The sequence below is a fragment of the Thalassophryne amazonica genome, chromosome 3, assembly GCF_902500255.1.
Source record: "Thalassophryne amazonica chromosome 3, fThaAma1.1, whole genome shotgun sequence".
Lineage (NCBI taxonomy): Eukaryota > Metazoa > Chordata > Actinopteri > Batrachoidiformes > Batrachoididae > Thalassophryne > Thalassophryne amazonica.
The window spans coordinates 58,275,883-58,291,358 of record NC_047105.1 but is presented as its reverse complement, the minus strand read 5'-3'; the positions used below and the strand labels follow the sequence as shown (position 1 = coordinate 58,291,358).

Sequence of the window (15,476 nt, the reverse complement as noted above, 5' to 3'; positions counted from 1 at the left end):
CAGCAGAGAAAATTACCTGTATGGTAGAAGATTTCTCGGCGAGGAGGTGGAGTTGCAGTCCGGTCTTTATAGTGGTGGTGATGGGTGACAGCTGGTGTTGGTAGATGACAGCTGTCACCTCCAGCGGCTCCGACGCCCTCTCGTGCTTGGAGCCCGCACTCCAAGCAGGGCGCCATCTGGTGGTGGTGGGCCAGCAGTACCTCCTCTTCAGCGGCCCACACAACAAACTAAGCAATCGATCGAAGCACTGCTTCAATCTGCGAACCACTGCTTCGATTGGTTTAAGGTTCAAAGCAAAGCCGCGCTGCAGAAAAGTTGATTACAGACCCGCTGCAGGGTCTGTAATCAATGTAGAGAAATGATCATTTTCCTGACAAACACCCCCCAAAACAACGGCCACCCTGAAGGACCGATAACAGAATCGTTAAGCAAAAAGCTTATTGATGTCGGTGGATCGAATCATTTCTTAATGATACCCGAAAGGAACCGGTTCTCAATACCCATCCCTAGGTGACACTGTATTGTTTTTTGTGCTGAGCCCAACTGAGTCCCACGGTTGTAGACCAGACCACCAGGCGCTTGCATGTGAGCTCCGCCCCAGGCCTGGCTCCAGGAGGAGGCTCAAGTTTCCCTAATCCATGTGCGATGACGCCATCCCTATGTTTATTCATCATAAAGGGTCTATTGAATCGCCCTTTGTCTCCTGAAGTTCATCGAGCTGTGACCTCCAAGGTGCACTGAGCAGGTTTGAGGCAGAATGTGAAGCCAGTAGGATGAGAATCAGCACCTCCAAATCTGAGACAATGATCTCTCTGGATCAGGAAAGAGTTACTGCCCCAAGGAGAGGAGCTTAACTATCTTGGGGTCTTGTTCACGAGTGGGAGTAAATTGGAGTGTCAGATTGATAGATGGATTGGCTGAAGTTTTACAGACGCTCTACTGGACTGTGGTGGTGAATAAGTAGCTGAACCAGAAGGAGATTCTCAATTTACTAGTCAATTTATGCTCCTATCGTCACCTACGGTCATGAATTTTTGTTAATGACCGAACAAATAAGGTCCAGAAACAAGCGGCGGAAATGAGATTCTTCCATCTGGTATCTGGGCTTATACTCCTGGACAGGTCGACTATCTGAGAGGGACTCAGAGTAGAGCCACTGCTTCTTCAAATCAAAAGGAGCCAGCTAAGGTGGTTTGGGCATCTGGGGCCTCATGTACAAAGACTTGCGTGGATTTCCTACTGAAACATGAAATATGCCAAAACCCAGAAACTGGTGTAAGCACAATCTATGATATTAATGTATATGTAACTGTTTTAGTTTCAATAAAAGTTGTGAGCTCATGATTTGGGTGTTATTGTGAGTTTAAGTACCTCATTGTCCAACATTTTGGAAACATGTATGTAAAAGGTAAAAATATCACAGTCTAATTAAGTTAATTCCAGAGATATTTAGTATATTAAGAGTGTAATCTTATGAATTGTGCAATCAATAACATTCTATCATAAGAATAACTTGGTGTTAGATATTTTCTTATAATCTCTTAAATTGTATGTTTAGAGACAACTGAAAGCTGAAGTTGCAGGAAATCGCCTCCATTTGTACTTAAAACAGTCAATATGCTGGAGCTTCCTCCTCCAAAGAAACCACCCCACCACCATACTATACATTTCTGGGGAGAACCCTGAAACATACACTCAACAAAAATATAAACGCAACACTTTTGGTTTTGCTCCCATTTTGTATGAGATGAACTCAAAGATCTAAAACTTTTTCCACATACACAATATCACCATTTCCCTCTAATATTGTTCACAAACCAGTCTAAATCTGTGATAGTGAGCACTTCTCCTTTGCTGAGATAATCCATCCCACCTCACAGGTGTGCCATATCAAGATGCTGATTAGACACCATGATTAGTGCACAGGTGTGCCTTAGACTGCCCACAATAAAAGGCCACTCTGAAAGGTGCAGTTTTGTTTTATTGGGGGGATACCAGTCAGTATCTGGTGTGACCACCATTTGCCTCATGCAGTGCAACACATCTCCTTCGCATAAAGTTGAAGAGAACACCTCTCCAACGTGCCAAACGCCAGCGAATGTGAGCATTTGCCCACTCAAGTCGGTTACGACGACCAACTGGAGTCAGGTCGAGACCCCAATGAGGACGACGAACATGCAGATGAGCTTCCCTGAGACGGTTTCTGACAGTTTGTGCAGAAATTCTTTGGTTATGCAAACTGATTGTTTCAGCAGCTGTCCGAGTGGCTGGTCTCAGACGATCTTGGAGGTGAACATGCTGGATGTGGAGGTCCTGGGCTGGTGTGGTTACACATGGTCTGCGGTTGTGAGGCTAGTTGGATGTACTGCCAAATTCTCTGAAACGCCTTTGGAGACGGCTTATGGTAGAGAAATGAACATTCAATACACGAGCAACAGCTCTGGTTGACATTCCTGCTGTCAGCATGCCAATTGCACGCTTCCTCAAATCTTGCAACATCTGTGGCATTGTGCTGTGTGATAAAACTGCACCTGTCAGAGTGGCCTTTTATTGTGGGCAGTCTAAGGCACACCTGTGCACTAATCATGGTGTCTAATCAGCATCTTGATATGGCACACCTGTGAGGTGGGATGGATTATCTCAGCAAAGGAGAAGTGCTCACTATCACAGATTTAGACTGGTTTGTGAACAATATTTGAGAGAAATGGTGATATTGTGTATGTGGAAAAAGTTTTAGATCTTTGAGTTCATCTCATACAAAATGGGAGCAAAACCAAGTGTTGCGTTTATATTTTTGTTGAGTATATTTGTCAGGATTTTTCTTTGGAAGACTGCCGCACATAAACTATCAGTAGCTCTCTGTGACCATTTCTCTGACATACAACATCAACCCTGCACTTTGTTGTCTTCCGAGTTTTGGGCTGGAAGCCTACTGGCCGCGAGAATATACATGTTACAGAGCAGTGTGGTGCAAGTGGGATATGGTTGAACTCTGACCACAGCAAACTGACGTGAAGCAGTGGTACATGTGCACAGCTGAGCATCGTGCAGTGGCTGCTTTTGTCATGCTGCTCAACATCGTGCCTCTACACAGGCTTTTCCACTGAAAATAATGGGTGTTAGAGCTATGTACAATGTGCATGTGTGTGATGTAAAAGTCCCTTCAGTTGATGGGTCAATAAAATGTAAGAAATTGGTGAAAAATATCAATTCACATTTTCCAGAGCCAAAGATGATGAATTCAAATGTCTTGTTTTGTCCACAGCCCAAAGATATTCAATTTACAGCCAGAGAAGGAATAAAGACACCAGTAAAATAAACCAGAGATTCTTCAAATTTAAGATTCTGAATTCAGAGAATTTGTATTTTTTAAATGACTCAAAACAGTTAACCGATTATCAAAGTGGTTATCAATTAATTTGGTAGTTATTTAATACTCAATTAATCATAAGATAAGAGATAAGATAAAACTTTATTGATCTAAAAAGTAAGAAATTCACTTGTTACATCAGCTCTTAGTAAACACACAAGATGAGTGCGAGTAAAAAGGAAATGTGCGTCAAACAGTATGTGCGAAGATAAAATAGTAATACATATAACAATACATAAAATAAGAAAAAGAAGTAGAAATAATATATATATATATATATATATATATATATATATATATATAGTGAGGAAAATAAGTATTTGAACACCCTGTGGTTTTGCAAGTACTCCCACTTATAGAAATCATGGAGGGGTCTGAAATTTTCATCTTGGGTGCATGTCCACTGCAAGAGACATAATCTAAAAAAAAAAAAATCTGGAAATAAGAATTTATGATTTTTTAATAATTTATTTGTATGTTACTGCTGCAAATAAGTATTTGAACACCTACCAACCAGCAAGAATTCTGGCTCACACAGACCTGTTAATTTTTCTTTAAGAAGCCCTCTTATTAAGCACTATTTACGTGTAGTAATTGCACCGGTTAGAACTTGTTACCTGTATAAAAGGTAAATAAAGTAAAAATAAAAGGTCCAGCTCTCCACAATTTCTCTTAAACTCACGGTCGGTCGTGATGCGCGAAGCCTCCGCGCGGCTTTCCATGACAAAATCTCTTGTTAAACGTGAAATCTGCCGGAAAATGGCTTATGTCCAGCTCTTGTGATAACCAGAGAAAGAGCACACGACGGTCTCGTATCCACAGAGCCATCCGTTTAGAAATGATCCAGTGGTTTGTGCCTCATCGTCGCAGCTCGGAGCGCAGAGCACCGACCGTCCTTAAAGCAGTCCTTAAAGCTGTAGTAAAAGTCCTTATTCTCTGTGAAGCCCGTAAAATTTTCACCGAAACCCAGATAAATTTTTCGAATGGTTTCCAGGTGCCAGTCTCTAACAGCTTCTGAAAAAAGTCTGATGGAAAAAAAGTCCTTTTCATTCCGCCATTTCCAGACAATGAAAATCCGATGAGGGGGCGGGACCACTCCTTCCCAAGGCGTGCTCACAGGCGGATGACGTCACCGACAGGCGTGGAAAAACTCACGCATGCGCACGAGGGTTCAATTCAATTCAATTCAATTCAATTCAATTTTTTTTTTTATATAGCGCCAAATCACAACAAACAGTTGCCCCAAGGTTCAAGCATGTCTGACGTAAAAACATATGAATGAAATCCATATAGTTTTTGAAAAAAATAAAAAGGTACGATACTTTACTGACAGACCTCGTATACACACACACAATAATTGGGATTAAAAAAGGAGCATCTTAGCTACAATATGTGAAGTAAAGATTCATCACAGCTTCAAAGCAAATACACTATGAGATTCAGGACTAGGGGTCGACCGATTATCGACACTGATAAGACAAAAGTACCAACACCGCCTTCAGGTGGACAACAGGAGAGGCACTCCTGTGGGTGAAGCCTGTGTCCAATCTGTCTTGTTTTGGAAAGGAATTGTTTTTTGAGTGACAAATAATTTATGCATTTTAATGTAATAGTTTGACTTAGAGCCCCTTCACACGTAGTGTGACTTTGTGCACACCAGCGGCTGAAAGAGTGTGTGCTGTGTGAATCCATTGCACCCTCTCACGGCAGGTGTTGGCCAAATTCCAGGTGACACACACAAACACCTAACACTGCTCGCATGGCACGACAACAGACTGCAGACAATCACTGTCGTACTCACACTGATATTTGTCTAAGTTCCCCATGAGCGTGACTTTGCAAACACACACAGACACGTGGGTGTGTGCGCTCCACTGACAGGAGGTGTGGCTTCCGACAGAAGCAGCTGTAGGGATCTGTCATTCTGGACATCCCAGCTGGACAACATCTAATGTGTTTGGATAGACATGGACTTACAACTGTCCACTGTGAGGTGCGTGTGTCTGATTGCTGCACTTACATGGACATAAATAAAAACATATATTGCCATGACAACAAGCTGCAGCAAGCGAGCGCATGCACGGAACGGACACTGACAGCCTGCCAGGTTGGAATGGACCATCAGATCAGAACATGCAGCGGGCGATCTGACTGTCATGTCACCCACATGAGCTCTGTTCCACATGACGTGGTGTCTGTGCTGCAGCACGCTGTCCACAAGACGTGTGTCGGCAGAATACTCGCACGGGGTGACTCGGCGCACCGGACCAGTAGATGTGGACATGATCAAAGCCCACTGCTTCTCAGGTTCACTGTGTTAATACAGTATGTCAGAATGAAAGAAAAACTGTAAAGTGACACAAGTGAGGTGCTGAAAAAATTAAACCAAACAAGGCGAAGTAAACAGTTTTATAAGCTAAATTATGAAGGTAAAACCAGAAGACGTCAAAAATGGCCAATTATACCATGGATTACAGAAGGCTACTTTATTCTGCTTTACATAGGCCCACTGATGTGTGAGAAGGGCTCATGATATGGAGAAAATGGTCGCTTACTTCAGGCAATGAGGTGCTATTAGCCCATACCACTCTTTTAAAATATGAATCGCTGCTTTCTGGTTTGTAGCAAAGTTCTGCCCACAGCACTATTAGATTGTTAGACATCAGAAGTTCAGCCTGTTAGTGCTGAAGTCTACTGTCTGCCAGACTGGCAAAGAAAAAGACAGCAGTGTCCAGACTGGAGCTGTGTCAGGTGTGTTTATTTATTTACTTGTACTTTTTGTGTAAAGGTAATGTTGAAAGGTTCTGTCAATTAAACATACGCTGCATAACATTTAATGAAAGTTTGTTATGCTAAAATTTTGACACCTTTTTGACACTTTTTACTGCAGGCAAATAGCTTCAAATATTGGCCTCCAAACCTTGTCGATAACCGGTATCGGCCTCGGGTGATCCTCCAGAGTATACCAAAAATAAAAATGTGAATTTCTTAAGGCGAGTGCTGACAAAATTGTTCACCTTGATGAGAAAATGTTTTGTGCAAAATTTTATATTGATATGACTATTCTAACCACTGCTGCACACGGGGTGGAAATTGCAATAGTTGAGCATGTTAGCACAAACCAGCAGTTGTAATGTACCTGTTCATAAATGAACTACAAACTGAAACAACAATCCTTTCTACAATTTTCTTGCCACCTAACAACTTTCAGCAGGTATTGGCGTTGCAGTTCATCCTTCATTAGGGTCTGACTGTAATCCTGGATAAGTGCAACTCCAGGCTCACCAAAATCATTGACAGCAGCGATGTTATCCAGGACCTGCTGTGATGACTGGAATGATGGGTCATCCTGCCACTCTGTGGGGTCCTTGATGAGGAAGTCCATGTTGATGTTGAATGCCTCAAAAATGCGACCTAAGGCAGATGTAACAAATCTCCCACAAATGCCACTAATGAACCAATGTATCCAGACCATAACTCAAAATGTTACTCGCATGTCACCATAAACAGGGGTCAGGCGGCAGTGGTTAATATTTTTCAAATCTCATGAAATTTCACCCAAATTATTTTTACCCCTAAAGGAACCAAAAAATGAAGAAGCACCTTGAAAAAGTTGAAGTTTGTTTTTCAGGACCACCCCAGTATTGGGCCTTAAAAATCCATATTGGTTGACCCCTATTCGGGACAAAGACAAATATGACAAGAGAAACAAATACAAAACAAATCTTGAATCTCAAACATCACCTCCAATATTTACTGTTAAATGCATCACTTTGGCTAAAACCTCGAGATTCTGGTCTGAAAACAGTTAAGTCAAAGATAAAATAATCCATTTGTATATGGATGATGAAACCCATGAGCAAAGGCACAGAGTTAGTTATTTGCTACGTGGTGTTGCTGGACCTTGGAGCCTGTAAATATAAGCTCACTCACTGCCCCTCCTCTTGTAGCTCTTCCATCAAGATGCCCTCCATCAAAACACATAACCTCCATTTCCCGCTGGAGCTGCTCAACGGTCAGCACAGCAAAGTGTTTGCACTTGGGTCTCTGGTATGAATGTGTGTAACTGAATATGAAGCAGTGTTGAAAAAAAAAAAAATATATATATACATACATACATACATACATACATACATACATGCCCGTGCTAGTCATAAAATCTTGAAACCTGCACCATAAATGGTACATACAAATGTCTTCCAAAAACAAAATGTGCCAGCAAGTATTTTGACAGACCAAACTAACAAAACATTTTACATATTAATGTTCAAATAAATGTGTTCTTTTATTCAACACTGAAATACTTTCAATGGCTCATAACTCAACCAATGCACATAATGACTGAGTTTTAAGCTTCCTTCGCCTTTCATTTGCTAAAATCCACTTTAGTCCCCCAACACACACAGACACAAAGCTGTGCTGTTCTGAAACACTTACAAGCACATGTAATGAATCATGAATTAGACGCTGCATCTACAGTGCATCCGAAAAGTATTCACAGCACTTCCTTTTTTTCCACATTTTATGTTACAGCCTTATGCCAAAATGGACAAAATTCTTTTTTTTAATTTTACACACAGTACTCCATAATACTCCCCCTGCCTTAGCAGAGCCCTAAATATCACAAAAGACAGCTCCCACCCTGGCTTTGAACTGTTTGACGTGATGCCCTCAGGGAAGCGCTACAGGTGTATTAAGACCAGAACAAACAGACTCAAAAACAGTTTCTTTCCCAAAGCGGTAACCATCCTGAATTTCCGCATGCACCGACGATAATGTGCAACATTCCATCCCATAATGTGCAATATTTATCATTTTTAACAATGTACGAGGTCTATTAGAAAAGTATCCGACCTTGTTATTTTTTTCAAAAACCATATGGATTTGAATCACGTGTGATTACATCAGACATGCTTGAACCCTCGTGGGCATGCGAGAGTTTTTTCATGCCTGTCGGTTAATCATTCGCCTGTGGGCAGTCTGAGTGAGGAGTGGCCCACCCTCTCGTCGATTTTTTCATTGTTTAGGAATGGCTCAGAGACTGCTGCTTTGTTTGATCAAAATTTTTTCAAAACTGTAAGGCACAACTGAGAGGACACCATTCGATAAATTCAGCTGGTTTTCGGTAAAAATTTTAACGGCTGATGAGGTTTTGGTCTGGTAGTGTCGCCGTAAGGACGGCCCACGGCGCCTGACGGCGATCTGCGCTTCGAGGGGGCAGCGTCTCGCCGTTTCAAGTTGAAAACTTCCACATTTCAGGCTCTGTTGACCCAGTAAGTCGTCAGAGAACAGAGAACTTTCAGAAGAAGTCGGCATGAGGAGTTTATTCGGACATTCCATTGTTAACGGACATTTTGTAATGAAAGAACATGCGGGCAGAGTCGCATGTCGGGCCGGACCCGACCGCGGGGGGTCGCGACAGGAAAAACACCTCCGTTGGAAACCTTAACGGGCAAGTTGGAACATGCCCAAGCTGTTAAACAATTTCTCAGTTACTCACTTGTTGAAAGCCATCAAAAGGCGCCTGAATTTTACAAATGATTTTCAACACGGAGGTGTTTTTCCTGTCGCGGCGCACACAGATTTGCCGAGTCGTCACGGAAACGACTCGGCGAATTTGCGCGCACGTCTTTCATTAAAAAATGTCCTTAAACAGTGGAATGTCCGCATAAAGTCCTCATGCCGGCCTCTTCTGAATCTTCTCTGTTCTCTCACGACGTCCTGGGTGAATTAAGCCTTAAATTAGGATGTTTTCAGGACGAAACAGGCCGACGATGGCGCCTGGAAGCGCTGCACGACGTCCCGCTCTGTGGGAAGTCCTTACACCGACAGAAACACCCCATAATCTCTCATTCAGCCGTTAAACTTTTCACCGGAAACCAGCTAAATTTCTCGAATAGTGTCCACTCGGATATTCCTCACAGGTCCAGAAAAAATTTTGATAAAGCAACGCGCGCCGTCTCGAGCAGTGTGTGAAACAAAGGAATTCAGCCGAGAGGGCGGGACCACATCTCACTCAAGGCCTGCCCACAGGGAAATGACGTCACCGACATGCGTGAAAAAACTCACGCATGCACACGTCATTCAAATCCATATAGTTAAAAAAAATAAAAGGGTCGGTTTATTATCTAATAGACCTCGTATATAATAACATACTTATTCTGCAATGTACATACCATCCAGGACCGTGCACCTTACCTTCTAATGTTTACATTGTATATATATTTTTGATACTTATTATTTGATATTGCTGCTTTTCTTTCTTACTTGCCTGCACTGATTTTGGAGTTGGCTTTTAATCTCATTGGACACTGTATAATGACAATAGAAGGCACTCTATTCTATTCTACTCTTTTTGAGATTTTAGCAAATTTATAAAAAAAAAAAAAATGTACGTAAGTATTCACAGCCATGAAGCTCAAAATTGAGCTCAGGTGCATCCTGTTTCGACTGATCATCCTTGAGATGTTTCTACAGCTTAATTGGACTCCACCTGGGGTAAATTCAGTTGAGTGGACATGATTTGTGCACTTCAATATGCATACACACTACTGGTTACTTTTGTTTGCCGAAAACGCACAACGACGACAACATTTTAATCTGAACAGAGCTGTAAATACACAGTGTTAAATGGAAAAAGGCCCTCTTCAACACCAATTCTGTGACACGCAGGACTCTGAGATGCAACAGGGTTTGCTCTTACGCCATCCTGATGCAAAATAAACAAGTTTGGAAGCAATAAATGATAAGTATTTGAGAATGCAAGGGGAGGTCCCGCAGATACCTTTATTTAGTTAATTTTATTTATGCTCACTTAGGGGGACACACACACACACACAGACACACACACACTAAAGAAGAGTAATTATAATACCACAGGTGGGTGTGTCAGTGTCAGTGAGGCCGATCCCAGTTTGCTGGGGACGTCTGTGGCATTGGTGTAGGTTGGGGTCCGTTTGTTCTGTCCCACTGTGGTCTAGTGGGCTGGGGGGGTTGGAGTTCAAGGGGGTTCTGGCTGGCTGTGTTGAGGTTAGTCTCAGGTGGGGTCTATTGCGTATGGCCCGGCTCTGGACGAATTGATTTTGACCCTCGTCTGGGGGCAGGGTCTCACCCTCATCAGCTCGGAGGTCCTTGCCCAGGCTTGGGGAATGAGTGTGCTGGCTCATTGGCCCTCGGCCCTCCCGCTACTCGCTTCTCCCATGTGGGGCTATGGCCCGTGTGGTATGGTGCTGAGGTTCCTCCTTGTGGGCTGCTGCCGGCATCCTGCATGCTTCCCCTTGTGTGCAGGGGGTGTTTCCTGTGCCTCCGTGGGTGGGAGAGGTGGAGTGTTGGGACAGGTGCTGGAGCTGCGTCAGGGCTGCTCCCCTAGTAGTTCGTCATGTTGCTAAAGTAGCCCTGGCCCCTGGGCCCTTCTGCTGTCCTGGTTCTCTTCATTACCCCTGGGGCTCTGCATCCTGGATTTCTTTCCATCAAGGTACGTGCACTCGCCCGTGTGGCTCCTATCATACCAGAGTGGTCCTTGTCATATGGTAAGGCTCTGTACTTGGGTCTTGGCCCAACACACCAGTCACAGTCGTAAAGGGATATTTAGCTGTGATCTGGGTCTCTTTACAGGGATGGCCCGGTGCTCGTGGCTGTTACCACAATTCGGTTCTGAGTGTTCCCAAGGAGATCAAGACTCTGCTGTCCTGGAATAGGCATATGGATATTTACTAATTAGACAACAGACTGTTGCTGTCACTGCTTGTTTATGTGTTGCTGTTTGTCCTGTTATGTTGCATCGTTTGGGTTCCGTCTCTTTGGTGTTTTACAAATTACATCACCTCACTGTTATTACTGTCACCACTGGTCTTTTGCCCTTGTCTGTCTCTATGTTGTTTGGTGTTCAGCCCTTCTTGATAGAAATAGTCTGTCAGCTTCAAATAAAATGTTATGTTATAGGCTGATCAAGAAGAGCAGGTGAAGGTCTTACACACACACACACTATGTTCACCCATGCACTATATGTCATCTGTCTTGCAAGATCAAATTGCATATATATATATATATATATATATATATATATATATATATATATATATATATATATATATATATATATATATATATATATATATATATACACCCACACACACACACACAACCCCTGGCAAAAATTATGGAATCAGCGGCCTCGGAGGATGTTCATTCAATTGTTTAATTTTGTAGAAAAAAAGCAGATCACAGACATGACACAAAACTAAAGTCATTTCAAATGGCAACTTTCTGGCTTTAAGAAACACTATAAGAAATCAGGAAAAAAAATTTGTAGCAGTCAGTAACCGTTACTTTTTTAGACCAAGCAGAGGAAAAAAATATGGAATCACTCAATTCTGAGGAAAAAATTATGGAATCATGAAAAACAAAAGAACGCTCCAACACATCAGTAGTATTTTGTTGCACCACCTCTGGCTTTTATAACAGCTTGCAGTCTCTGAGGCATGGACTTAATGAGTGACAAACAGTACTCTTCATCAATCTGGCTCCAACTTTCTGATTGCTGTTGCCAGATCAGCTTTGCAGGTTGGAGCCTTGTCATGGACCATTTTCTTCAACTTCCACCAAAGATTTTCAATTGGATTACAACCCCTGGCAATAATTATGGAATGAAAATTTACAGGGTGATTCCCTAATTTATAATCTAAATCCACTATATGCATAAAATGGACAAAATCCGTTATATTTATGTAACGGAATTCGGTGAAATTCAGCTTTCACTGAATTAAATATTTGTACCATTGAAAGAATGTAAAAACATTCATTATTTGTTTTATATAACGGCTAAAATAGATCCATGTCATTTTATATTTTATTAATTTCTAAACAACAGAAAAGGAACTTACATTTTGGTGTTCTACTGTGACGTGTAGTCCAGCGATGCTGTGCACTGACTTCGGACTTCCATTAAAAAAAAAAGACTGTGTAGTTTCTCAGTTCAGCCAAAAGTCACATCAGCGTTTCATAATAGCAGCTCTTCATGCATCCAGACGAGACGGCTTTGGATTTTGTGTGTGTGTGTGTGTGTGTAGCAGCATCAGTTAACTCAATCAAATCATCAAGTCGCTGTCCCGTGTGACATGTACGGGACATGTACATGTAAATAAATAAATATACATTTTAAAAATAGTTTTTTAAAATAAGGTTTTCTCTGCTTTGTTCATTTTCCCACCCTCCCATAAACTCATTGCCACTATTTCAGGAAGTGTCATTGCAGGAGTAGGTGGGGTCTGCCTGCTAGGTGTGAGCACAGAGATGCTTAAAGATTTCACAGATGGACTGTTTAGCTTAAGCTTTTTTAATTAGAAGACAGAGCATAAACAGGAGCAGACCGTAACAGAAGCAGACACGGAGATGACACAGACGACAGCCTTGCCGCATTATAACATGTAAATAAAACTTGTACAATGTCATAAAAAAGAGCACTTTGTGATAGCCATTTTCCTAACTCGGGATTTTTCACAGCCCTGTATACAGTAAAACTCACCAAAACCACCATCGTATAAACCAGATACTTGCACTCACGGACAAAAGCAAAAGCCTCAATGCTTTTATATGGTTTTGCATGTAATAAATACTGTATATACTACATTTTGCAGAACGAATATTCATTCACATCAGACAAAACTTCCCATCCCACTGCAATGTACTTCCATTAAAAACCCATCTCATGTACTGGACAGAGCAGTCTGGACATGCTCAGTCAAAATAGAGGAGATTCCCTGTAGATCAGCACCCCCAGACTGTAACTACATCATCCGTTACATAAATATAACAGATTCTGTCCATTTTATGCATATAGTGGATTTCGATTATAACGGTTGTAAGTCGATTATAAGTTTTACTGTACATTATACAAATCAAAAATGCTGAAAAAACTGATATGCAAAGTAAAAACCGCTACATCACATATAAATACCCTCAATTTGTGGAATTCATTTACTGAGTTGATCAGCAAATTTTAAAATAGCCTTTGGAATGTTTTTGTTCATACAGCTTTGATAACTAGAAGTAGAACTGGAAGACCATGTATTCTCTGTATCACACTCACAATATTCCACACATTAACTGCAATATGACCTTTTCATCAGATCAGGTGGCTTGAACATTACTCAGAAAATCCAGTGCAACATTTAACATTTAAGGTGGGGCTACCTGTCCAGCCCACATATGGTAAGACAAGGTTGCACAAAACACATGCTCCTTCTGAAGCATATATGTGTTTCTGGTACCGTAGGAGCAGAACAGAATTTTATTATTTGTCCAGACAATTGAATTTCATTTTTAGCAAGACAGAAAATTATATTTCCAGAGGTATATTATCTCCTGGCTGATCTGGATACTGCATCCTTGTCGGTGAACTTCAAGCTGCTTGTTCCTGCTTTGGGGTCCCACTCACAACCCTTACAGAAACATTTCAGTTTATATGTAATGTTTATATGTCACTTTCTAAAATATCTGAGAAAAAGTATTGAACTTTTTCACAATATTCTAATTTTATGAGATGCACTTGTATATATTAAAAAGCAGTTAGGTTCATACATTCGTGGACATCAAAGTAAATTATTATTATTATTATTATTTACATTTATTTAACCAGGAAAGTCTCACTGAGATTAAAAATTTCTTTTGCAAGGGAGTCCTGGCCAAGAGGCAGAAAAAGTTACACTACAATTCGAATTAAATTCACACAATTAAAATAAAAAAGATTAACAAAAACAGTTACAATTTAAAGAGGTCGTCTCAAGTGCTCTTAATCTGGACTTAAACGTGCTCAATGAAATAAGTTCAGTTAACTTCCAGTCTTTTTGCAACATGATCCATGTAGACAGAGCCGAGTAAACAAAAGCCGTTTTTCCCAGTTCTGTGCAGGCAAATCACTGAAAGCAGATGTGATTTTCCTGCAGGAAACCCATGTTAGTGTAAAGGAACAGCACAGACTTAAGCAGGCCTATCAAGCCCCCTTTACTCGTAAGTACAGAGGGGTGGCGATCCTTATTCCCAAAAATGTTCCTTTTCGCCTTGAATCTACGACAGCAGACCCTTATGGTAGATACCTATTGATTTCTGGTCATATAAATTCTTTACCAATTTGTCTGCTTAACATTTACGCTCCAAACTCTGACAACCCAGAGTTTTTTGTGAAAGTCTTTAACATGTTACCAGCGTCCTGTACAAATATTATAATTGGTGGTGATTTTAACTGTTATTTGGACCTGTTATTAGACAGAGTGTCGAACAAACCTGCACCTCAGACTGCTTAAGTACAAACCCTGAACGACATAATTAAGGCTAGAAATTTAATAGACATTTGGCGACTCCATCATCCAACTGACAAGGATTTTTCCTTTTACTCCCATGCCCATAAGTCTTACTCAAGGATAGATTATTTTTTAATTTCTTCTCAATTATTACATTGTGTGATCAACTCTTCTTATCACAACATTCTGATTTCGGATCACGCTCCTGCCTCGCTTGAATTAATGGGTGTTCTACCCAAGCCTAAATATGGCTGGCATTTCAATCCTCTCCTCATACAAGATCCTTCATTTGTCAAGCACATCACCAAATGTATCGATGAGTTTCTGTCCTTTAATGATAACAGAGAGATTTCTGACTCCACGCTGTGGGAGACTTTTAAAGGTGTGGTCAGCGGTCATATCATATCTTTTGAATCTAGCAAGAAGCGTGAACTCAATCTGTGACTTGTTGAAATTGAAAAGCAGTTACCAATATTGGAAGAGGCCTGTAGGACCTTCTTATCACAGTCCAATTACAACAGGATGCTAAAGTTGAAATACGAGTATAATAATATTCTTAATAAACGAGTAAGCCACCTATTAATGAAACTCAAACAGAAAAATTTTGAATTGGGTGAAAAACCTGAGAAACTGTTAGCAAGTCAATTAAGAGGTGAACAAGCCAAACAAGCAATTCACAAGATCAGAGATAAATTTGGCAACTTAGTGACCCGACCGGAGGAGATAAATGACTGTTTCAGGGATTTTTATAAAGAACTTTATTCAAGCAGGGCAAAAACTGAGGCTGGTTTTTCAAACTTTTTTGCTAA

General features: G+C 41.1%; 1 protein-coding gene and 1 long non-coding RNA gene across 3 annotated transcripts in view; both read right to left on the bottom strand.

Moving 5' to 3' along the window:
- The window catches only part of ca16b (carbonic anhydrase XVI b), a 435,606-nt gene that overhangs the window by 333,837 nt on the left and 86,293 nt on the right, over positions 1-15,476 (bottom strand). The window lies entirely within an intron of this gene.
- On the bottom strand, positions 1,460-10,898 carry LOC117506789. Its single transcript, XR_004559548.1, has 3 exons — positions 10,808-10,898; positions 8,853-8,857; positions 1,460-1,470 (listed from the first exon to the last, which is right to left on the bottom strand). It is a non-coding gene; the product is annotated as an uncharacterized LOC117506789 (long non-coding RNA).